This window comes from Sciurus vulgaris (genome assembly GCF_902686455.1).
Source record: "Sciurus vulgaris genome assembly, chromosome: 1".
NCBI classification, from domain to species: domain Eukaryota; kingdom Metazoa; phylum Chordata; class Mammalia; order Rodentia; family Sciuridae; genus Sciurus; species Sciurus vulgaris.
This window is the reverse complement of record NC_136461.1, coordinates 181152829-181176510: the sequence shown is the minus strand read 5'-3', so window position 1 is coordinate 181176510 and position 23682 is coordinate 181152829. Positions and strand designations below refer to the sequence as shown.

Genomic DNA, 23682 nt, shown 5'->3' with positions numbered 1-23682 from the left:
TAAGATTTCAAGAATACAAGCAATATAATGAGGTAGACATCATCACCCTATGTATATGTATGATTACACTAATGGTGTGAATCTATATTGTGCAGAATCATAGAAATGAAAATTTATACCTCATTTGTGTACAATGAATCAAAATGCAGTCTATAGAAATAAATAAAAACAAAAAACAAAACAAAGAATACAGGTGATAATAAATGTTGGTGAGGATGTGGGGAAAAAGATACACTTATACAGGGCTGGTGGGACTGCAATTGGTGCAACCACTCTGGAAAGTGGAAATTCCTTAGAAAAACTTGGAATGGAACCATCATTCGACCCAGTTATCACACTCCTCAGTTTATATCCAAAGAACTTAAAGCCAGCATACTATAGTGACACAGTCACATCAATGTTTATAGCAGCTCAACTCACAACAGCTAAACTATGGAGCCAACCTCCATGACCTTCAACAGAGAATGGGTAAAGAAAATGTGTTATATATACACCATGGAATATTACTCAGCCTTAAAGAAGAATGAAATTATGGCATTTTCAGATAAATGGATGGAGTTAGAGAATATCATGCTAAATGAAATAAGCCAATCCCAAAAAACCAAAGACCAACCAAATGTTTTTTCTGATATGTGGATGGTTATCCATAATTGGGGGGCTGCACTGGGCAAGTATAGAGGAACTTTGGATTGGGCAGAGGGGAGTGAGGGGAAGGGAATGGGTGTGAGAGTGGGAAGGATGGCAGAATGAGACAGAAATTATTATCCTATGTACATGTATGATTACACAAACGGAGTGACTGCATCATGTACAGCCAGAGAAATGAGAAGTTGGGCTCCATTTGTGTACAAATGAGTTGAAATGCTTCTGCTGTCATGCATAACTAATTAGAACAAATTAAAAAAGGAAAAATATTTCAATGAACTTAGAATTACTTCCAATAGTCATTTTGCCAAGTTAGTGACATAGGTAATTTCTGATTTCCAGTGAATGCTTTTCTGGTTTCCATTTTATTAGGCAGAAGGAAATCCTGAGATTTGAAGAGAGACTGAGTGTGTTCACAAGCAACCTGTCACTATGAGCTCCATCAGTGTCATTGAGCATTTGGGTTCAGTGGCACATAAGGAAGACCCCAAATGATAGTGGCTTGTGCAATTTAGAAGTTTATTTTCTCTCACAGGATAGTATGAAGGTTAATGGTACAGGGCTGCTTGGCTACTCAACCCCAACAAGAATCAGGCTGCTTCTTTATTACTCTACATTTATAACATGGGAGCTCTTGCCTTCTGGTTCAAGATGGCGCCGTCACATCCATCTTCCAGGAAGCAGAATGAAGAAAGTGGAAGAAGAGTCACAAATCCTCCCTTTAAGCCATGTCATAGTACAATATATACAATCGGAAAAATGAGAAATTACACTCCATTTATGTATGATCTATCAAAATGTATAAATGCATTCTACTGTCATGTACAACTAATTAGATCAAATAAAAATTAAAAAAAGACATGTCATGGAAGCTGTACACATTAATTTTCTTCACATATCATTAGCCAGAATTTTGTCCTGTGACTATACCTAGATAAAAGGAAAATAGGGAATTGTGATGGCTAGTTCAGGTAGTCATATGGTTAGCTAAAACTGGAAAATTCTATTATAGTAGGGAAAAAATGGGAAAACAGATATTAAGGGACAATGAGATGGGAGATACTATCTTTGTAAACATTTCTTCCATTTTATTTTTTGACAAACCAACTGGAAGTATAAGGTTGGTTTTCATTATTCATTTGACTGACTTTACTTTTCCTGGATCATTTTATTAAACAGTAGTTCCTCCTTAAAGTTATCTCTAAAATATATCTAAAAATGAGTTCCTATTTATGGGTGGAATTTATAATGTGGTATTGTACTTAGCTTTTTTTAAAAATGACCTCAGAATTGCTACCTTATGAAGTTTTCTTCCTCTCCCTTTTCTTCAGTTTTGGTTAAACTTTTCTTCCAAAGCTTTTGGTATAGTAAATGGAGGAGAGAAAATCATGAGCAAGATATATTCTCTCTCTGGTCTTGAAAGAGGAAATAATAGGATTGAAGACTGGGTGCATCTGATTCCAAAGCCTAAATTTTTTCACTCCACTTGCTTCCAGAAGGAAATGTGTCCTACAGTCTCTTTGAGTGTTAGTTTTCTCATGGATGTAACTAGGGATGCTGTTGAAATGGAAACATTAAACCCTTGTTACAGGGCCTGGCACAGAGCATATATGTACTTCACCTTCTGCCCCAGCTTCTTTTAGTTGGTCTTAAAGTTAATATTTTACACAGAGAAATTCAGGTTAGAGAAGTCCACAGTTGGAAATTTATCCCCAAAATGATACTGAAATACTATTTGGAGGTCTGCATTTGGGTCTCAATAAATTGGCAATAAGTCTAAAGGGAAGAAGTGGTTAATGGTGACTGGGCCTGTTGTCACTAAACACACAAATAATCAATGCATGATTGCTTGTGAATTTCAAATTTAAAATAAAGTGTTTTCCCCCTGAAATTTTTGCTTTCACCTCTTATAGTGTTGGGTGTCTCCAAATAGAGAAAACCAATTATACCCGGAGTTTGGTGACATGGTTGGTAATGAATCTTACCGAAGGAAATAAAATTTATTGAGTATTTATTATATTTTAGGCATGTGTGAATGCTTTTCTGTATTTTAACTCATAATATTCATTGTTGTTCCATACAGAACCCATGTTGATTGCCTATCAAAATTTTACAATACATGAAATACATTTAATATCAAAATGATACTACACATAATTTTTATCATTTTGGTACTCATGCTTCATTTGGTCAATAGTAACATTATTTTATTAGTTTAATATTCTATCAATTAACAGAGATTTTTTAAAAATGTTAGTATGTTGAACAATTCCGTTTTATTTTCTTGGTTCTTCTAGTTTTCTTGGCTTTTAGTTCTCTCACAAAGAGCTTCCTAAAATGCAGGTCTCCACTTGAAATTTTAGGATCGTTTTCCATTGCCTAAAAGATAAAACTGGTGATATGATTATAATTTCTCCTGCACTTTGGTTCCTAATTCTCTGTTGCATCCATCAGCTTTTCATCACTATAATGAAATACCTGAGGTAGCTAACTTTATGAAGAAAAGACGTCTCTTTAGATTACAGTTTTGAAGTTTTGACATTTCAAATTGGGTAATCCCATTGGTTTAGCTTCTAGGTAAGATGGCTAGTGGCAACATGTCATGGCTGGAGAGTGGGAACAAACATTCACATCTCCAGCTAGGAAGGAGAGAGAAAGGGAGAAAGGGAGAAAGGGAAAGGCTTGCTCCTTCAATGCCAAGCCTCTTAGGAGAACAACTTTAATCCCTTTCAAAGACATGCCTCAAGTGACTGAAGGTTTTCCAGTTAGGCCCATCTCTTAAAGGTTCTTCAACCTCCTAATGGTACCATCATTCTGGAGACCAAGCTGTACCCTGGGCATCAGGAACCAGAATCAAAGGACAACACCTGCCCTACTTCACTCTTATCCCTGAAACTGCTTTCTTACCATACCTCCCTGTGTACCTCGGCCAAATTCCAAGTTCTCTGCACTTCTGAGAACAAGCCAAGACACTTTATGTTTTGATATTTGCCTACTCTGATCCCTTTTCCTGGAAGCCTTTCTTGACCATAAGCAGAGAATTAAAAAACCTACAGTTTGCTGGGATAAAATCTGGTGCAAGATAACTCTGGTATGGAAATACATTTGAAAACAATCAGTTTTGGCACTAGTTTTTTATATCAACCTTGGAAACTTGCAGAGCAGATTCTCAATCCTCTATGTCTTTCAGCATGTTTTAATTCTATTTTTAAAAGTTCATCTCTTTTTCCTGCTTAAAATATTCTAATTTATTATTATTTTTAAACACAAAATGTAAAATATATCATGACTTTTTTAAGGAAAAGTCTGGAGAAAAATAACCAAGTCACTTTGTTGAAAAATTTCTATTAATATCCTAACTTTGGGACATGCTCTTGATTCTGCTATAAATACCATCCCCCCCACAACATCTTCTCCCTACCTTTAGCTGTCCATCAATTCTCCAATTAAAAATCAGTATTCTTGAGAGGAATTTCTTGACACCTTTCTTAAATTTTTTTCTAGATGTTATTTTTCTTATGTCATCTATCACAATTTATAATTATTATATATTTGAGAGGTGTGTGCAGTGTGGAGCCAAAGTAGGTGAGTTCAGACTCCAGCTCTGCCCCTAAATAGGCTGTAAGACCTTGACCTCTTAATTAACTTCTTTGTTCCCCAGCTTCTTCACGGGCAAAATGGGACTCAAATTCATAATGACTTCATTGTATTGTAAGGATTAAGAAAATATATTTAAGTAGTTTGCAGAGTGACCTGGCACATAATAAACAAACAGATTTCTATCTAGTTTTTGTGTTTAATTATTGAACATTTATCTTTCTCATTAAACTATAAGCTCCATGTGGGTTGAGACCATGTCTGTGGACTACTGCACTTGGCAGATAATAATCATTTGTTGAATGAATGAGATAATAGTTGAATATATTTGAAAAGAGTTTAATATATTCAACCACATAAACATTTTTGTTATTTCAATTAGGCCCTACACTTAGTACTTTTAATTGTTGGATTTCATGTTTAAAGAAATCTTATGAAAATACATTTTATTGGAAATTATACATTGATTAAAATTAGTCAAAATGTGAATGCTAACTTTCTGGTGCAATTAGAAAAGTAGTTATCTGTGTTGAATTTCAGTCTAGATTTTTTTTTATACCATGTTGACAGGTTTATGACAAAAATATCTTATTGAATCAATTGACCCTTTATCCTATATGTTTCAAAATCTTTCCATAGATCATTTGGAATTTTGTCTTTGGTTTTTGACAAAAGAATATGTTGACATTCATTGAAATGCTGGCTGTGATATGGAATTGATATTTGAATTCTTATATTGAATTTGTCACAAAAATAATATATATATTAACAATGTTAATTGAGCTTTCTGTCATAGTCACTGTTGTGGCACTGTGTCAAACAGTTTTTGTATATTTTTATTAGAAAAAAATGCAATAGATATTTTACACTTACTCAAGAGAGTACAAAGTGCCTATTCCTAAAGTGCTCTCTCTCTCTTTCTCTCTCTCAGAGTGTAAAATATCTATATATATGTATATATATATATATGTATGTATAGCTATCCATATATCTATATCTATATGCATTTGTATAATTTCCACATAAAAGTGAAAGTAGCATTTTCCGTATGATTCAAATAGAAACAATGAGGTACTTGGATTATTATGTAGACTATATGCCACTTAATGAATACTCAACTTTCATTCTCATTTTATTGTTCTTCTAAGTAGTTATTTTCACATTAAGTTAAGCTTTATTTTTCTGTATGATGTATATCATTTTAAAAATAAACCACACAGAATTTGAATCAGTATCACATGGACAATTTATATTACATCACAAACTGAATTTTATGCCAAATCTGATCTATACAAGCTGCAACTATGTTCAGCCAGTATTTGGTCTAGTTTGAATTTAATACCCAGCTGGCCTAAATCTGACAGACTTAATTTTATTAATTCAAGAAAGTTTGCTCTGTTTTCCATATGTGCCAGAAATTAATCATGGTTCATTGAGAAGACTGAAGGAAAGATTGCTGAATAAACCTTTATTAAGCATAGAAATGAATGGCCACAGTGATAGGAACTGATACATTAAATGTCACTGATTTTATACTGATAAAAGTATCTAGTGAAAACATTTTTACACTCCTTGCAATTTATTATTGTTTAAACAGCAGGACATAATTAGAAGAAAGTGTGCTGTGTTCATTCATAGTGTAAAAAAATCCGTGGATTGGTTTGAATTATCTGAATAGTTCACATATGGCAATGCCCACGTTAATTACATAATGGCTGGGTTATCAAATTGGTTTTCACTTACAGGTCTTGACTTGTCTTCAGATAGGTCCAGTCTTAGCTCAGGCTTCCATTATAAAATGCCTGGATTGAGTGACTTGAACAACACAAATTAGTCTTATTGCAGTTCTGGAGGCTGGAAGTCCAAGATCAAGGGCTGGTCAGGTTGGTGTCCTCTGGGATCTCTCTCTGTGGCTTACAGATGGGTGCACTTTCGCTGCCTCTTCACATGGCAGACCCTTTGTATATGTGAGTTCCTGGTACTTATTTGTGGGTTGAAATTTCCTTTTCTTATAATAAACACGAGATAGATTGCACTAGGGCTCACTCGAACGGCTCATTTTTAACCTAATCATCTTATTAAAGACCTTATCTCCAGATAGAGTCACATTCTGAAGTACTGAGTATTAGAATGAATAATGGAGGAAAAGAAATTTAGCCATTAGCACCCAGAGATTTTTGTTTCCCAATACTGACACTTTGAGTCATTAATAATAATAAAAGCTGCAATCTAACAGCTTTTCCCAACACATGACCAGCATCCTCTCAGAATCCTAAGCTATACCAGCAGTTTCCCTTCAAACAGCTACTTCTTGTGTGTTTGAAGTTGGATTAGAGATGCCAGGAGTAGGTATGATTTCTTGCCAAGGTAACAGATGAAACAAAGACAAGGTCAATTACTTTCTTAAAACCTTTGAATAAATCCCTTTCTCCCCAGCTATTCTGCAAAGACTCTAGAGTCCACATTTTCTCATCCCTCATATACCCAGTATGTAGCCCAGTGCCAGACATGGTGTAGGTATTAATAAATAGTATTTGTTTACCAAATAATTAATTAATGATTTTCCTAATGTACAATTATAAATCATAAAACAAGGATAGAATCTTCTTCAAAAGTGACCAAAAAGCTATTATACATATGATTGATTGGAGGTTTTTCTTGTTGTTTTACTTATCTATGCAGACCTGAATTTTTTCTTTTGATTGACACATAGTAATTGTATATATGTGTACTATGTGACAGTTCTATGCACGTAAACAATGTGTAATGATGAAATCATGATAATCTGCACTTCTGCTGTCTTAAACAGTTATCATTTCTTTGTGCTGTAGTCTTTGAATTTCTGTCTTATAGTTCTTTACAGAATATATAATAAATTCTTGTAAAGTATTGTCACCCTATTATATAGTAAAAAGCTAGAATTTATTCCTTCCAACTATTTTGGTACTCATTATTCAACCTATCTCTATTCTCCTTATTCCCCACTGTTCCTAGTTTCCAGGAATCATTATTTTACTCTTGAATGAGATTAACATTTTTCGCTTCAATATATGTGTGAGAACCTATAGGATTTTATTTCTGTCCCCATATTAATTCATTTAACATAATGCTGAAGGCTTTTTTTAAGCTTATACATACATAGCATGTCTGAAAGAAATATGAAAGAAAGTTATTGTATCAAAATGGAGTTGCTTATGTCAACCCCAACCAAAAAAAGTAAATTCAGCCAGGAAATTAGGAAGGAAGGGTCCTTATGCCCCAGTATCTGATGGTAACTATCACAAGAGACTCTGGAGTCAGCTTCTATAGAGGCCATCACAACCTTATCCAAAAAATATTTCTCCGTGGACATCTCTGCCCAGCAGCTCTGTTCAAATTGGGACTGACACTACTCTTGTTATTACTCACTGGGGCCAAAGCTTATACTTTCAAAATATCTAATATGATCCTCCTCACTTTTATCTTTAAAAACTTTCCTTTGCCTCATTCCTGTTGAATATGTCCATAGTTTACGGTACTCCCAATGCTGTTCCCAAATAGAGGTTATTCTTGGAAGGATCTCTGGTCTTTTTAAAATTTAGGTTGACATACGTCTAAGCGATATCAACTGATGTGAGCTTTGAATCTATAGGACTTAAAAACTTGCTAATTTTGGCTATATTTGTTTCCATCTGGTAAATTATGCCTCTAAAATTCTCCTCACTTATGACTTGAACAACTCTGGTTTTTCTGAGTCAATTTTCCAGCTTGTTGTAGAGGTAGAGAAGTAGATGCGGTTAGTAATATAGGCAATTTACGGACTTCTGTGAAGATATGGTTACATTTTGATAAGGAGGCTGTGAAACAGCAATGGGATTAGTGAGGTGTAAGAACAATACAAGCTCAGAGAAAGCATGAACAGGAGTCTTAGCCACTTTATGAACACCCAAGTTCAAAAAAATGTCTTAGGTAGTGTACATGAAGAAATTTAGAATGTGATTAAAAATGCTAATTCAGTTGATATTTTCTGCATAAATCATAGGGTGGACAGAAAAGAGTCAGGAAAAATAAAATCCATAGAATGAGATGTTGACAAGTGTTTTCAGTGCACTGCATGGAAAAGTGTCTGTTTTCCCCACAAATGTATTCATGTGATGGAAGTAGTGCGTAAAGCTAGAAAAACATTGGCATTTGTTTTCTCGGGCTCCATAATAAAACACCACTTTAATGTCTTGTAGTTCTGAAGCCTCAAAGCCAGAGATCCAGGTATAAGCAGGCTTGGTTCTTCCCGCTGCCTCTGTCACTGGCAGGCAGATGCCTGTCCCTACGTGGTCTTTCCTTTGTGTCACCAAATTTCCTTGTCTTATAAATGACATTAATTTTAATGCAGTCACCTGTTCAAAGGCCCTGTCTTCCCATAAAGCCACAAGTTGAGGCAATGCGAGTAAGGACTTCAACATATGCACTTGTGGGGGACACAATTCAGTCCATAATAGAGTCTTTAACATAACGGACCTGCTTGATTTCATGCTAACAAATTAATTTGTCTTTGTAAACTGACTTTCTGGATATATTTTTTTCTTACTGAGGTAGATCAGGTTGATGAGGTAGATCAGGTCCTTGAACCACACTCTGAATATCCACTTTCTTGCTGACACTGATACTTCACAGGTACTTCCAACTTGACATACCCTCAGCTGGAGTCTTTATAAAACTTGTATTCCTCCTGTGTTTTCTATCTTTTTTTTCTGGATGCCACCCATATATCTATTTGCTCAGGCCTGGATCTTAACCTGCAGATTCTCTTTTCTTTATCACCTCCTTTTCTATCATAAATTTTATTGACTCTGCTTCCATAATCCCTTGCAAATCTCTTCTCTGTCCATTTTGATTTCAGTGCTTTGGTTAGGACCTTCATCTTGTTTTGAGTTCTGTGATAACCTCTATTTGATTTCCAACCAACACATTCCATCCTTAAAATGCAACTAGTGGAGATTTTACTTAAAATGTAAATCTGAGGCTGGAGTCATGGCTGTGTGGTGAAGCACTTGCCTAGCACGTGTGAGGCACTGGGTTTGATTCTCAGCACCACTTATAAATAAATAAAATAAAGTCCATTGACAACTAAAAAAAAATTTAAAAAACTATAAGTCTGGTCATTTTATTCTTTTCTTGAACTTCTTCTCTGTCTCCAGTTGCCAGAAGTCAGCCCTACTAAGGAGACTCACGGGGCCTCTGTTTACACTCCTGATCTTTTTTCTGTCCTGATCCCCAAATACAACATCTGCTCTAGCCAGAGTATGTTACCTGAATCTGCCACTGAGCTTTCCTTCTTTAGATCTGAGGCTATGATTTTTATCTCTTGCTAAAGTGACCTTCTCTCCTCTCGCTCTTTTCCTTGCGGTGGTACTGACTCAGTGAAGCTGTATCCATGTAACTGTTGACATCTTATCACCTTCTCCAAAGATGCCTATTCCTGTTTTCCCTGGAGACTTACATACACCACCTACATTGCGCCACTTTACAAGGTTGCTGCAATTTGCTTTTTTGTTGATCTCTCTCTCCTCTGAGAGCCCCTCAAAGAAGATCCAGTTTCCTGGTAATCTATTAATCTTTATCTTTCTAGTGAATTCAATGAATTAAGAGTCTTATCCCTGGAGTCTGACTGCCTGGGTTTTACTTTACTCCAACATATTGTCTTGGGAAGTTTAGACTTGACCCAAAGTAAACAATAAATACTAGTGTACTAATTTCTTATTGACCAAGTAGGAAATTAGTTAATTCATTTGTGGGGGGAATTGAACCCAGGGCCTTGTACAGACTAAGAAATCATGCCACCACTGAACTTCATTTCAACCTGGAAATTAATACATTTTAAAGAGAAAGAAAAGTTTATACTTTTCTGAATGGTGTAAATATATCACCAAGAGGTAGCAAAATGAAAACTCTTTAGTTTTCTTTCTTAAAAATTATAGAAAATTAGGAAGAAGGTCTTAGGTTATTGAGGTTGTGTCCTTCATACTTTACCATCTTGTCATCTTAATTTTGCATTGAGTTTGCCTTAGATCTCTTTTTTAAGAGAATCATATTGACATATTGTTTAGGGCAAAGGAGTAAACTACAAGCCCCACTTTGTGCTTAAACATGATATAGTGAGGATAAGAGAGTTTGTGATCTTAGAGAAAAGCCCAAAAGCACTATCACTTAAGTGCCTCCTATCTACTAGCATTTACAATGTATTCTTGGAATTATTCCGAAACATCATTATATGATCATTATAAACATCAATTAAGAAGATATATAATCTTAGATATCAAATTTTTGGCATCAGATTTCATTATTTATTTTGAAGCAAATATTCAAAGTATTTTCTCCATTCTTTTTTTCCTTCAAAAGAAAAAAATATGTTTTTAAGTCTTTGGATCTTTATTAATTTCTTTATGTTAGAAATTCTACCCTTTTCTTTTCATAAGCCAGAATGAAATGAATAATGTAAACATTATGAAAATAAGATCTAATAGGCATTTGATACATTTTTGTCAGAAGATATCACATATTATTTATCTTTGAAATATTGATGTCATAATCTATAAGTCACACAAATAAGAATTGTTTCAGATTGTTTTTGATGGAGAGGAATTTCAAATTACCAAAGCAAATCAACTGAATCCTTATATCGGTAGTTGAATTTAGATCTCAGAATATTGTTCATTTCTGTACTTTGGATTCATGTTACAGATCATAAATCAAATTTTCTCTAATCCTGTAAGTGTCAAACAATTCTGTGAAAATAAGCCAAATACTTCCCTCTTTTACATAATGGGATGTGACTTCAGATAAACATTGAAGAACATAGATAGGAAAGAATGTTTCATTAAAAGAATACAAAAGAGTTTAACTTGTTATATTTTCATAAATTTACTTAAGCTCAGAAAGTAGAATAGAGCCAAAAGCAAGGCATAAAACCCTCTTCACAAATAATAACAAACATATTTTCAAAAAATAGCCCCAAGGCATGCCCTTTTCTTTCCACAATAAAAATGCAGCATTAAAAATAGTACAACAAAAATAAGGAATCACTTACAAACATGAATGCGAATAAAAAAATGGAATCTCTCAATTTACATATATATATATACATATATACTCTAGTTCTCAGGCAACCTTATATGAAAAGACACACCTCTGACATGCAGATGATAATATAACTATATATCTAAATTAATTTTACTTTTAAAATTAAAGTTACATATATATATTTTAAATGACTCATTCATGCTCATGAGTTTGAATTAAAATGTAGGGTTAAATATTACTTTAAATTAAATACATAAGCATGCCCTCAGATAATCTGAATGTTTATTTGCATATGCAAAAATCTACACACACATGCCTAATTATGCTCTGAGATTTGGCATTTTCATATAGTTGGATTAACATATTTTGGAAGAAAGATACTGTAGACCATTTTCAAAATTCTATTACATGCTTCCCTGTAAGAAATTGAAATATTAAAAATATTTATGCTTTTGATTTTATCTCATTAAAATAATGCACCATTAAGAAAGATAACAAATAGACCAAGAAATATTTTGGGACTTTTGTTTCTCCCAGTCTAAAAATAGAAAAGAACAGGCTAGTGATGGAATATAGAATGCAATAAAACATAACTCCTGCCAGTGTTTTCCAACCAAAGTTCTTTCAGGAGGTAAGTATGAATTGGGACTAAAGAAATTAATATTCCTACTTATTTAGACCCTCAGAAGGTTTTGGGTAAGATTTTCACTTCAAAATTGTTGTAAAACAAGACAAAACTAAGTTGCTGTTGGATTTAAGAAAATGTTTGCTTTCAATGTAGAACCTACTAAAAAATATGAGTAAATGTTATAGATAATGGAAAATGTATGTAAATGTGTACATCAAATATCTCTTAAGGGGTATATTAAGCACAAAGGAGTTAAATTGAAGGGAATTTACTAAAATATCAGCCAACCAAACAAAAACACCCCATAATACCTGTGAAAGGGAGCATCAGAAAACTATAACAATAGTAAAGAATAACTATACATTGTTAGACCCGCATTCTAAATATTTATTGCTTAAAAATTGGCATGATGCATTTCTCACTAGTTTCTCACTGGGTTATCAGCTAATTTTCTTCTTCCTCTGCCTGTGACAAGTCAGAAGCCCATAGGACATTTACTCTAATTTTCCATTTTTGTTTCTGTTTCTCACTAGGGGTGAACTCTTGGAAGAAAGGGACAGTGCCTGATTGACATCTGGTGCACCTTGGGCAGCGCACAGAACATAAGAGCACACATAACTGCAAAACTTCACTGAAAAAGAAAATGAAACCCATCCATAGCTTGCTTCTCATTGCGCCACATGGTGAGCATTATTTCTTCATGATGGAACGCTGCTTTTCCAGTAGTTCATAGTATAAGATATACAGATTATTTCCATTTATTTTATATTTCAGGAGTAGCGTGTCTTCTGATAATTTCAAAAGTTTGGGATGTCTAGGCCTAGGCTTTGATAAAGTCATCTGTCCTGTCTTGAAAGGGACAGCCTGAGAAAAAGCCCTTTCTGCTCAGGATACTCTGGGTACTGGCCAAAAGTAGGAGGCTGACAGATAAGTCTGGAGGTAGAAGAGAAGAGCCTTGAGACCTTATCTTCACCTCCCCAAGGTCAACCGCAAAAGTGTCAAGGAAGGAAAGAAACTGGAACTATGTCAGAAAAACAGTGTCATGAAATCTGTGAAAATTCAGGTTTAATTTTTTCAGCTAGTCACAAACTAAACATGTCATCACCTAAAATTAAGCTCAAAATAGGATAAGCAAATAAATACCATAAGACATATTACATTAAATGATTTCTTTAGTCAATTTTAAAATCTTTGCTTATTATAAACTCATTGAGGACTGAAATGTAATGCATAATATAATGTATTTCAGTTTTTTATCTTGTACCCTAGCATCAAAATCAACACATAAGAAGGTATCACTATACACTCATTGAATTACTGAATAAATTAATTTTTTAAAATGTTAAAACTAAGAGAGTATATCATATAGGCAATCCTTAACCTGTACCCAAGTTGAACTGCCTGCTGCTTGAAATTCTTTGACAAGTGATTAGAAGATTGCAAAAAAAAAAAAAAAAAAAAAAAAAAAACCCAAAAGAATTAGTAAATATTTTTTTTTTCAGAATTTTCCATGGAAACATGTTATACACAGTGACTAGCAAGTACCCCAAATACTACTTTACCAGAAATGTAACAAGCAGAGAACTTGTTAAGCATGGCTTACAACATTTCTTTAGGATAATGCAAATTGTTTTTATTACAATGGTGCTGGCCATGACTTAAATTCCTCTTGAAGTAGAATTTTGATTTTATCTATATACGTATAAGCAGACATTAAAAAAAAGTTCAGCATCATTAGCCATTAGTGAAATACACATTGGAGCTTAAATGTGATATCAAAACCAAACCCATCAGAAATGGCTGACATTACAAAGAAAAAAAGCATCAATACCAAATACAGATGAAGATGTGGAGAGAGCATATCCTCTTGTGTTCTTGAGGAAATATAAAAGGACAACCATTCTAGAAAAGAATGTGGAAGCTTCTTATGCAGATATAATAAATTTCTCTTAGTCATGTATTATAAGATGGAAGAAATAAATTTAAAAGACTCAGTTAAATCATAAGGAACAAGATACCAAAGTGTTATTTACAATTATAATGTATCTTAAAATTTGTACTGCTAATTTGTGTTTTACTCCAAGAGACAATCAACACTTTATCAATCAAACTCTTTGGAATAATAAATAATAGAAACCCTAAATAATCCTGAAACCCAAACCAACAGTAGATGGTGATTGTATAAAATTACTCATGCCCTTGAGAGAACAGAGTATGTGGAAGTTGTATCTGGTGTTTTCTCCATGAGCCACTGGTGAGAAATAATTTTGGAAGGAGGCAGTTTAAAGAGCAAAGAAGGAATTCCCATAACAGAGTTAGGTCCTAACCAGATGGAATGGCTACCTCACATAGCTTATGTGGGGGGATGTTCCACGAGTATTTTTACATTCCTTTGCTCACTGTGACATTTGTTAGGTGATGACCAGATGAAATAATCTGGAGTTAGACCAATTGTTGAAAGCAAGTTGTTATGTACACATTTAATGGTGGGAGACAGGGTCATGGTGGAAAAAAGAATAATACTTAGATGAAGCAGGGTGGAATATTTAGAGAAGTGAGTGATTTAGATTTTCCCACTTCTGATAGAGCTGGATGTAATTAAACTGTGTAATTCTGAGCATCTGGAAGTACTACTACCAAGCTGATCCTATCTAGACAAAAGTTAAGGCTATCTAGCCATATATACTATATTCAGTGGCCAATATCCAACTCCATAGCTTACCTAAATGAAGACTCAGGTACAGAAAGCTCCTATCTATACCACAGCATATATTTTAACTGGGCTTTCTGGAAACACAGTGTGATTAATGTACTCACAGACTGGGAGCAGGAGGGAGGAGAGTCCCATCCCAGGAAAGATGATATTGGGAAACACTTAGGCCAGAAGATGTTCAATAGGCCATGTTCTACTTGCTATCTTCAGAAGAGACTATTAAACAATTATTTTTATTGAGTATTATATTTAATTATCATTTTGGTAACTACTAGAATTTCTATAAGGCAGAAACGTGGTGTCCACTAAGAACGTGTTCTGAATCCCTATCTCCATTCTTCCACATGCTCTCAATCACAATGCTAAAACAGAGTACAAAAATCAAGCTTCACTCTCAAGGATTTCAGCACCATAAATGGTTTGCACAGCCCTGTGGGTCATTGACTCTCTTAATTTACTGAAAGCCGGAGTGCATTTAATAATTGCTGGACATTCGAAGCCAAGGCTAGTCATCATTGGTTATTTACTTCTCTGTCCCTCTACAGCCAGGGAGAAAGCCAGATTCCCATAGCTGCTCCCCACGCCCCTCCCCCTCCAAACGGGGGGAGAGAGAGTGTGTGCCAGAGCAGATTTTGTGCCGTTCTCCCTGCTTCGGAACTGCCAGTTTTCATAAGTACAGAATCAGAACTAATACATCATCCTTGAACTTTAAATTTCTGATGTGCCTTGACATTTAGAGTAGCCTAGGAACCAGACGGATAAGGAAACAGGGATTCTGCTTCTTTAAAGATTTATGCTGTATTTTCCATCCCCCTTTGCAGTTCCAGAGCAGCTTGCTGGCATCGATCCATCTGAGGCACAAAAGGGAGAAACCTAGGGTGGTCTTGCAGCGCGTTAGAGGAAGGGCAGGCATATGTGTATTGAGACCATCCTGACATTAGAGACATTCTATATTTATCTAGGAAAGGAAGAATGGTGATTCATTTCCAAATGTTAAAGTGGCGATGTGGGGAACTGGGTGAAATTTTGAGTGATCCAAAGGAATGAAATGCTTAAGGTCTGAGAACCAGGGAGGAGGGCACTTGTTCAGTTCTCATTTCTAGCAGAAGCTGTCTTCTTCCTAATGAGCTTTCACTCAATTTGTGAATTGAACTTGAATCTTTAGTTTGTGTAACATGCAGTGAGGGCCCTGGGTTCTAATCAGAGCATCAGATATCACTGAGAATCAGTAGAATGGCAGCTGTGTCTCCATGGTTCCAAATATCAGTGTGGATCTTAAGGAAAAGGGGGAAAGAATATACAAAGAATGGTAGAAACTTTGCTCTTTTAAACTCAAGTAGGTATCCTGGACGGATGTGTGAGAAGCGAATGTCTTCGTAAAGTAATCAGTTGCCTCAATGCTAAGGATGAGCTGTTAGATACTCAACTCTGTGTGTTAAAAATACACCTAGGGATCCAGGAACAAGGTTTATCTTTCTGTTTTATTAAAGAAGCTGCTATCATTTTGTTAACAACACTCTGGATTGCTTGGGCCACCCAGAAGTAAGACCCTCCAATCTTTCTTGTCTGTGGGGAACTCCCCTAGGATAAGAATAGACCTATTTCATCTATTATCTTTCTGAGAACAGACAACCAAAGACTTAACTTACCACATTAAGGTGCATTTGGAAGACTTATTTTTCAATAAGGAATACCTATTAAAATATTAAAAATTTAAAGTATTAAATAGCTAAAATGGCAAATAGTTATGAAACATATATTTCTTTTCCCATGTTGAGAATACTTTTTAATGAAAATATACCATGATTTGTGTTTGTTTCTGAATTCTCTTCCTGAAGGTAATATTGAAAGGAAGGTATCTCATAGTCTGCCCATATTTCTCCATTTTCCACTTCTATCTCCTGGTGCATCTCAACTAAAGAGAATTCAGATTTTGCATGTGGGTATAACCAATCATAATGCTAATCTTGCAATTTTATAGCTGGAGATGTCTTTAGCACAAGCATTGGACCCAAACTATCAGATTTGAATCATGCTTTAGGCACTAAACTCTATATCCACCCTCAGACCAATGATCTAACTTCTGCTTCTCACCTGTAGAATGGAGATAATAACAGTACCCACCTCACAGGGTTGGTTTGGAGGAGTAAATCAGTTAATTCACAGAGAGCACTTAGAACACATTAAAGCTGTCACAAAGCAAACACTAAGATGTTAGTTCTTAATTTTAGTTAAGGGTGTCACTTCATAGTTGAGAAAAGCAACAAGTAAAGTTAATACTAGTAACCTTTATATTGGAATATGACTTATTTCACCCCTTTACCTTGTAGATGATTTATGTCCTGTCAGTTTTCTTATAGCTATCTTTATGCCAATTTTTGCCAATGTTCCCTTGAGAGATGCATATGCCCAGAACCCTGAAATATCATATTCTGATACATTTGAATCTCAATCCTGTAACAGTCTGCAACTTGGCTATTACAAGAAACCCAAACACCCCTGAAAAAGTCATCATTTGGGGTTAACTAATTTAGGATTTCATGTCCATTTGATAATTACACACAAAAAACTATACAAAGTAGAGTCTAATTTCTCTCCTTTTTGTTGCATAATTTATCTTGCCATCCTTTTCAGGGAATCTAATCCTGCTAAGATGATCTGGGAAGATTCTATGTTACTTTGTAAATGTGTAGGCTCATGAAGTACAATATTTATAATGGTAGAAATATTATCATTAGCAACATCTAGCATTGATTTCTGTTCTTATATTTTTGTTTTACTCTTAATTATTTTCAGTTTCCACCCCCCCAAAAAAAAAGTAGGTCAAAACTAGAATATGTGATTTTTTTTTCGTGTTTCTCTCACCCACACCACTGAACCACTGACTAATAAACTTTTCAAGTGGCCGATTTTGAAAGGAAGGAAAGTGCTTATTATAATTGTTGGAATGAACAGTCGGCACTTTTAATCTGAGAGTGGAGTTCCAAGAACCACACAGAAGCTCCCAAGAACCCTGGCTGCACTGTCAGACACCTATCTTTAAATTGCCTCCTGCCAGATGATGACCGTGGCCCTGTCACCCTCTCCAGCCCCATAAGTCTCATTCACACTCCTTCTAATTGGCAGGCTCCCACTCTGGGCACCTCCGTGGCCCTTGTAACATTTTTTAGGCAGATAAGTTGACACCGTACATTTGGCCGGGAGCCTGCTACTGTGGGATTTCTTAACATCCGCCCTCGGTGATCATGTCGGTTCACATACCCTTGAAGTTCCAGCTTCAACATTTTTGCAAATCACATTCCAGGGCAGAGAGATGTGCTTGCTTCAGTGGGTAGGACAGACTCTCACCTGTTCAAAGAAGGAGGATTTGGTGACTAGAGAGAGGAAGGGTGAAAAGGTGTTTTGCATGGGCAGGAGGAAGTGGGGGAAGATGGTTCATATCAGCTTTTGAGGTCTGAGGAAGCTTAGAGTGTGTGGCGTTTGGTTTCCGACACGAAGGTGGCAGCCTGCTCACGAAACCTGATAACAGCTTTTGTGACCTTCAGGTCTGGAAACCGTTTCACTGATTGAAGTCATATAAGTTCAGCTAAATTTGAATGTGTTGTAAATATTTATCTGGCAGCCTGACATATAGTCGTTCCTGAAATTATGGGGTAGAGTCTTATCTTTCCTAGTATATAATTTTTGAAATGCTTTTCTGGATGGTGTTTAAGATTATAAATATAACTTAGTTATTGTTTTATGCTAAGGTTTTTCAGGCTGCAAGCCTATTTGAAAGAATAGAGGGTGTTCTCTAGCAATTTTGTTTTCCTAAATATATTGGCGACTGCAATGAAAATCTGCTTAGAGACTGAGCCTCAGTAAAACATAAACAGTCTGCTCCAGCCAGAGCTATATATTTTTCTTCACAATTCCAGAGACACTGGTATATAAGAGCTTAAATCCAGTGGGTATTTTATGTGAGAAAACTGTTAGCGTGCAACATTCCTTTCCAGTGAATTATTGAGTTGGGTAGCAACAGAATAGGCAGGAGACAACCAGTCTTCAGTGAGATCATCCTTGGATGCTTCAAAGGCTGCGCTGGGCTGGCCTTGCCCTCAGACACTGCTGCCTCCAAGAGAGCAGGGGCACAAACACCAGAGCAAGTACCTTGACGGGCTCTCCATCACATGTGCTGCTCCTGTCCCATTAGCTCACACAAGGTCTTCACCAGCAGCCTGCTGCCCTTTGGGGAGAACCCGGGGAAAGTCAGGGGCAGGCAGGATAAAAGAGTAGTGACAGGAATGAAAATGTCCAGGGTTGAGTCTGAGACAAGAGCTGATGAGATGCAGCCACTATTGACAGCCTCGGCCTTGTCCCCAGGGTTGCAGTTGATTACAAGAGCCCCTTTAGTTACAGTGGTCTTCTCTTATCTGCAGGGACGCATTCCGAGACACCTGGTATCTACCTGAAACTGCAGATCGTACCAAGTCCTGAATGTTCTGTTTTTTCCTCTACATACATATGATAAATTTCAATCTATAAATTAGGTACAGTAAGAGATTAATAACAATAATGGTAAGACAAAATAATTATAGCAACATGCTATAATAAAACTTATTTAAAACTTATTTTTCATTTCAGGAATCTTCCATTTAATATTTTTGGTCCATGGTTGACTGAGGATAACTGAAAATACATAAAACAAAACTGTAGATAAGGGAAGAACTACTAAATTTAATTTTACTCTCACAATCTCAAGCAGTTTACCAGCTGGCACTACACCTAAGTTGATTAGAAATTGTAAATTGGATTTAAAGTTGTCATTGGAGAATTTTATAATGTTCTCTAAAAAGACAGACAGCCATGGGCCAGCTATTCTACTGGTGTGATCCTGAGGCTACTCTGCATAAATAGCAAAGTCTTTGGCAGGCTGTTAATTCCATTCACAGTGTTTATAAATCAACAATTGTTCATTAAAGGTGTATCATCTATCAATATCTGAACTGAGGGATATAAAGGTGAATTAACTATGGACCAACTTTCAGAAATGATGTTATAGAGGAGAGAGGTTAAGGAGGATCTCCAATTGAACCAATTAGGATATAATTTCAAAAGATATAATTTAAAAAGTAGTATACTAGTGAAATGTGTTTGACATATGATTCAGTAGTAATCCCACCAATGTCATTGTTAAAGTAGGAGTAATCAGAAATTTTAATCATATCATGGAGCTAGTTTTTGACAAGATGGAGTGTCCTATACGTTTAACTGTCTAAAATAGCACATTTCCATTTAGGGCCCTTCTCCTACTGAATGAAAGTGGTTAGTATTTCAAAAGCAGGCATTTTAGCATGAGATGGGAAGGGCTGATATTTGGCAGTCATATTGAGTTAGTCCTTTCCATACCCATTTCAGATAACCATGACTCTTTTTGAATGAACCTGACTTTAGCCTCAGTCTCTTTAGTCTACATGGTCTTCCAAGGAGTCATTACTAATTAGTTACATAATGTGTATTTTATCATTCTAGGTACAGGTAGTCTCAGAGTCTAATGTGGAAAGCATTTTATTTGCTCAGTAGTCATTCTTCAGAATGGTTTTATAGTTCCTGCCCTTTCCTAACTTCATTTTTTAAGTATTTCAATTTTGTCATAAAAAATACATTGGAACAAAACCAAAATAAGTAACAAGTGTGTAGGCTCTCAGTGAAACAATTCTATATTGCAACAAACTTCCTTGGGATTAATTTTACTCTGTATTGCATCATAGAGGAGCTCAAAAAGTCCACATTGAAAACCATAATATTCACATGTGTAAATTAAAGTACAGTAATAAGTAGAAATAAATCTCATGGGATTTACATATTTCTTTATAGAATATTATGGAATCAGTTCAGATTTCATGAAAGCTCTAATTCTTTTTTTTAAGTAATCATTTTAATTTATTTACAAATATATGATCATATATCTCTTCTACAGACCTTAATGTACTTGTTTTAGTCAGAATAGCATAAATCATGTTGCAGTAATAAAATCTGACAATTTGGTGGCTTACGTGACAGTTTGCTTCTTTTATAAGATCTTCTGCAGATCTTGGTCACTCTCCAGGGGCAGTTATTCTCCTGGTGGCAGCTCAGCATAGACTTCATGACAACCTAGCAAAGAAAGAGAGAGGCAGACTAAGCAACTGCGAATTAAGTGGCTTCACCTGCAAAGGACAAAAATCACTTCTTACTTATTGGCTACAACGATGAGCAAGAAGGCAGGCACGTACAATCCTTCTATTATGTCCCTGACTGGAGTTGGGGAAGAGAATATTATTAATGTCTGACACAGTGTCTTATACCTTTCCTGTCTCTCAAACTTTTATCTTAAGAGATATGTCTTGTAAGAAACCTTAAGAAATTCAGGCAATAAGACAAAGTCAACATGCTTTACATACTCAAAGATTTCATTAGCTGACATTAGGTGGCTCACAGACTCTCTGGGAAGGGCAGAGAGTCAGACTCCAAAGACCTTAAGAGGGGAACAATATCCAGCCATGGCAAGAGGTGCTCAGGTGGAGAACTGAGCTGTTATTCCTAGTGGGCAGGAAGCAGACCTCCAGCTCCTCCTGCTGATGGTGGGTCTAGACAGTGGCATCTCCTTCACCATTGCCTCAAACAAATAAATGCTTCAGCTGCACCACTGCCAAAAAGTGAGCTGTAAGCAGAAATGTGTGGATGAAATTTACAGATAGAGACCTTCCAAATGGGCAAGAGTGTATGGGAAAGTGAGCCCAGGCTTCTCTATGAAAGGACAGATGCTCGAAAAATTCTGACGGTCCACTAACATGACAACTGTCCATCACAACACCCTGTCATCATTTTGTGATTTTGATATTGAAGATCTTTTTACTGCATGAACAGACGTGACCTTTTATATAATATCTGCTACAAATGCACATTTTCTTCAGTCTCTTTATGGATAGCTACCTTCCCTTTTCACTTGACTTTTAATGCCTCTGAATAGGAACAAAAATTTCCTTTTTGTTATCTCATCAAGTATGCTAACCATACTTGATGGTATGGTCCAGGAACAGATTGGGCATTTCAAAAATCATTGGTGATTAGATATTTGAAAATCAATCAATCAGGGTGAGCCAGATGACCCATTTGCAAGTTCATTGCTTTCCTTCTAACAATAGTGACATATATAGATCTTTATTCCAGGTACTATACTTAGCTTCATTAATACAACTCTATGAAATATACATATCTATTACTCCAATTTTACATATAAGGAAATTGAGAATTAGATTCAACAATTTGTGTTAGATTGCACATTTGGATAGGAGCTAAATTAGGATTTAAACCTAAACAAAGTGAACTCCAGATGTGAATTGCTACTCTGCATTGCTCCCAGGTCCACATAAACAATAACTTGGATAGACTACAGAGGAGAGAGGACCCAAGATCTAAAAAAAGTTGGCAAACGAGAATAATTTACCTTAGAAAAGGAAAGCTGACTCCTGGGTCAATGGAGGGGTATTGATTATATTTACTGATGTTGCTCAACTCTTCTAAGCCAACATCAAAGGAATTCCATGACACACTGAAAATGGTAAAGATGGAGACATATAATTTTAATATCTTTTCATATTATTTCAAGAACAAATTTCCCAGAAAAAAATCTCATAAGGTATGCATATTAAAATTTTATTTTTACTATATCCATATTGAAACAAAGGTTCAAGAATGAATTTCTTCATATTTATTACAAACAAATACTAAGCAACACATTAAATTTTTTGAACTATTAGAAGCAAGAATGAATTTACTATGCAATCCTGAAATGAGAAAAAACAAAAACAAAGATTCTGACTTACGCATAGATGAAATAAAGGAGTTAGATTTTACAAAACACATAAAATATGATTACTAGCTTTAAATGCCCATTTGAAAAAGCATATACCAGAGTTTCAAATTTTGGTTATCTAGTACAACTATTAGTAGTAGGTAAAGATCCTGTCTACAAGGTACCTCATTCTGTTAACTGGTCTATCATGAGAATGACTTTTAAAAAAAATATTAAACATTCAATGTGATGAAAGCAATTTAACAGTTTACTGTAAGGCTACAGCTTTGGTTGTATCATTTTTATGTTGCAAACAGATTTTATAACATTCTGAATGACCTCTTTCAGTCTTAGTGTTCTAGAAAATTTATGAGAACCTCAAAGATTTTCATTGAATTTATCACGGTGGAAAATTTATCACCTCATATTTATTATTGATTAATCATTATTAACTTATTTCTTATTAACTTATTATTATTCATTATTGAGATATATACACAGAAACCTGATCATTCACATTGATCACTAAGATATACAGGGAGAAACCTGATGGGTGTAGAAGTTACTTTAGAGTTGCTGATTAAGAGACTTCTACATTCAGCAGAACCTGAATCTAATACATCTGTCTCTAATACACTTCCTGGGATGTGTAGTTATTTGATGAGAAATCCTGGTGATTTTTTTGGGTGTGAAATAAGAACTTTCACTTTCAGAAGTTAACTCACACCTCTAATAGCTATAAAAATGTTCATAAGTGGTGACAGATGAATTATAGTGAGCCAGAATATTTCTGAGGGGCACCGGATAAAACACTAAAGCATTCTGTGGTGGTTGTGCCCTTGGAGTTCAAACCCTAATGCAGACGCTGTTGAACCGTGAGTGCCTGGACACATCACTTGACCTTTCTGTGTTTCCATTTTCTTATCTATGCAATGAAGCTAATAATACTGATTGACCTCATAACATTTAATTAGACCATTGGGGAGCTCTTTGAAAACGCTAAGTATCATTTGTTGGTACTTAGCTTCATGAAAGGTTTGTGTTTGACACACTGCGGTTTGAGGATGTGTTGGTACAGCTCCTGCCAACTTCTTGTTTCTCTGCCATATCTTTTCTGACCCCCTTTGAAGTCAATGGGAATTAGGGTGATTGAAGGCACTCAGCGGAACTCTGGATATGAGAGCCCGTTCTCCCGCATGTTTATGGTCAAACTTTCCTCATGAAGAA

General features: G+C 35.5%; 1 protein-coding gene and 1 long non-coding RNA gene across 2 annotated transcripts in view; one reads left to right on the top strand and one right to left on the bottom strand.

Annotated features, from left to right (window-relative positions):
• The window catches only part of EIF3E (eukaryotic translation initiation factor 3 subunit E), a 542077-nt gene that overhangs the window by 366518 nt on the left and 151877 nt on the right, over positions 1-23682 (top strand). The window lies entirely within an intron of this gene.
• The window catches only part of LOC306640823, a 93436-nt gene continuing 90414 nt past the window's right edge, over positions 20661-23682 (bottom strand). Inside the window, exons 2-3 of the long non-coding RNA XR_013757926.1 lie at positions 22108-22212; positions 20661-20774 (exon numbers count right to left, since the gene is read on the bottom strand). This is a non-coding gene — a long non-coding RNA (uncharacterized lncRNA). The remainder of the gene's footprint in view (positions 20775-22107; positions 22213-23682) is intronic.